The following is a 2,500-nucleotide window of genomic DNA, read 5'->3' as shown; positions in this document are numbered from 1 at the left end:
GGAGCTGAAATAAGCGTTTTTTTTTTTTTTTTTTTGCCTAGCACCAGGGGAGCCCCCCCTCCCAAATTTCGTTGTTTGGTACCTGTACTATATCAATGACAATAAAGACCATTCATTTCATTCGATAAGCATTCGTTTTTCTTCCCTGAAGCTGCCACTGGCTAGCGTCTCCCAGTGTCTTTGATGTACATGCGCAGTGTCGGTCATCCGGGGCACACGTGACTTCCCCGGAAAAACAAACAGAGAAATGTCTTCCTGTCCTCGTACCTCTAAAGTGTGGGAGCATTTCAACCACAACGTTGAAAAAAAGAATGTCAAATGTAAAATTTGCAAAGCTGAACTCGCTTATCATGGCAGCACGTCTGATGCGCGAGCATCTAAAAAGGAAGCACGTTGTGGCAGATGACGAGGAAGACGATGGCTCGTCTTGGTAAGCTAGTTAGCTTGTTATTGGCTAACGATATCGTTACATTAAAAGCCTTCTTACATTATTTTACGTTGTCATCAAAGCGATACTTATCAAATAGCTAAAAATGTTGTCTTAATGTTACAGTGCTAAGAAGGCGCGTTCTACTATGAGATGAGTGAAGCAAAGCAAAACTTTTGTACTCTGTACAAGTATTTATTTTTGTTTTTGTATTCTTTTGGTTGCCTAGTGCCTAGCCTACCTCATTTTACTCAGCAGTTTGCACCCTGTACTACTCTTTACATTACATTACATGCAAGTGATGCCAGAAATAAATCTGCAAAGTTCATTAAAATATCTATTTTTGAGTGAACAATCATTTTAATTGTCTTTATTTTTAGTTAGCACATGCCTACAACAACAACTAACAACTTCAAGCTAAATTTAGAAGCTGATTTAGAAGATGATAGCTAAATAAGAGCGATTGAGTAATTGTGCGATAAGCTGTAATTTATGATCCGATTAGTCGACTAATCGTTAAAATAATCGGTGACTAGTCGACTATGAAAATAATCGTTTGTGGCAGCCCTACCCACAACACACCTGGACCACAAACATGGACCACAGACACACCTGGACCACAGACACGCGTGTCAGAACAAACGGTCATATCCACAACACACCTGGACCACAGACACGCGTGTCAGAACAAACAGTCATATCCACAACCAGTCATATCCACAACACAGATCTGTAGCAATCCGGGGCTTCCTCAAACTGTTGTCATGTTCTAAACTCCGCTCACCACCAACAAACATTTGAACAAGAAGCAACTGCGTTCCAGTCAAACTCGACCTCCGACTTTCAACGGAACGCAGCATAAACCGAAAAACCGACATTCACTAGTGCGTATTGAACCGTGGATGGCGAACCGTACAGGTTCAATATAAAACATCCCCCCCCCCCCCAAATACACATACATACAAAGGCTCTCACAAAGCAGAGTCCCCTCACTTCTTCTATGCACTTGTGCTGGTGTGTGTATGTGTGTATGTGTGTGTGTGTGTGTGTGTGTGTGTGTGTAATATGTGCTTATGTGGGATGTGTGGGATGTGTGTGGACAGCATATTCAGACCAGCCTGTGTAAATCAATGGCCATAAATTAGAGGAGGGTGTGAAAGAGAGAGATTGGACCTGTCACTCAAATGTGAGTATATTTGGTAAATGAGGTGGGGAGAGAGAGTGTGTGTGTGTGTGTGTGTGTGTGTGAGTGTGTGAGTGTGTGTGTGTAAGTGTGTGTGTGTGTGTGGACTGCTGAGTGGGAGAGATGAGGAGCGCGGGAGGTCGCAATCGATGGGCCACAGCTCTCCCGTTAGTCTCTCTGCCCTTCTGAAGGTCTCACACACACACACACACGCACACACTCATATACACACATACACAGATAGACAGACACACGCACGCACACGCACACACATACACAGACAGACAGACAGACACGCGCACACGCGCACACACACATATACACACATACACAGACAGACAGACACACGCACGCACACGCACGCACGCACACGCACACACAGACAGACAGACAGATACACGCACACGCGCACACACACACACGCGCACACACACACACACACACACACACACTGTGCAGCCCACCAGACTACTATATCATATTGATGCGGCCCCTCAGATGTTTTTTAAAGATGTTTTTGGGGAGTGGTAGAGAGTGGTAGAGAGTGGTAGAGAGTGGTAGAGAGAGGTAGAGAGTGGTAGAGAGAGGGAGAGAGGTAGAGAGGTAGAGAGAGGTAGAGAGTGGTAGAGAGGTAGATGGAGGTAGAGAGAGGTAGAGAGCGGTAGAGAGAGGTAGAGAGAGGTAGAGAGTGGTAGAGAGAGGTAGAGAGAGGTAGAGAGAGGTAGAGAGAGGTAGAGAGAGGTAGAGAGAGGTAGAGAGTGGTAGAGAGAGGTAGAGAGAGGTAGAGAGAGGTAGAGAGAGGTAGAGAGAGGTAGAGAGAGGTAGAGAGAGGTAGAGAGTGGTAGAGAGGTAGATGGAGGTAGAGAGAGGTAGAGAGCGGTAGAGAGTGG

At 45.4% G+C, this 2,500-nt stretch overlaps 1 protein-coding gene across 6 annotated transcripts in view; it reads right to left on the bottom strand.

Moving 5' to 3' along the window:
* exoc4 (exocyst complex component 4) overlaps nucleotides 1-2,500 on the bottom strand; it is a gene marked incomplete at its 3' end in the record, with an annotated part of 185,725 nt that overhangs the window by 16,867 nt on the left and 166,358 nt on the right. The window lies entirely within an intron of this gene.

This window comes from Nansenia antarctica (genome assembly GCF_963989245.1).
Source record: "Nansenia antarctica genome assembly, chromosome: 8".
In the NCBI taxonomy this organism is placed as follows: Eukaryota; Metazoa; Chordata; class Actinopteri; order Argentiniformes; family Microstomatidae; genus Nansenia; species Nansenia antarctica.
The sequence above is the reverse complement of the archived record's forward strand: the minus strand, read 5'-3'. Positions and strand labels throughout refer to the sequence as shown.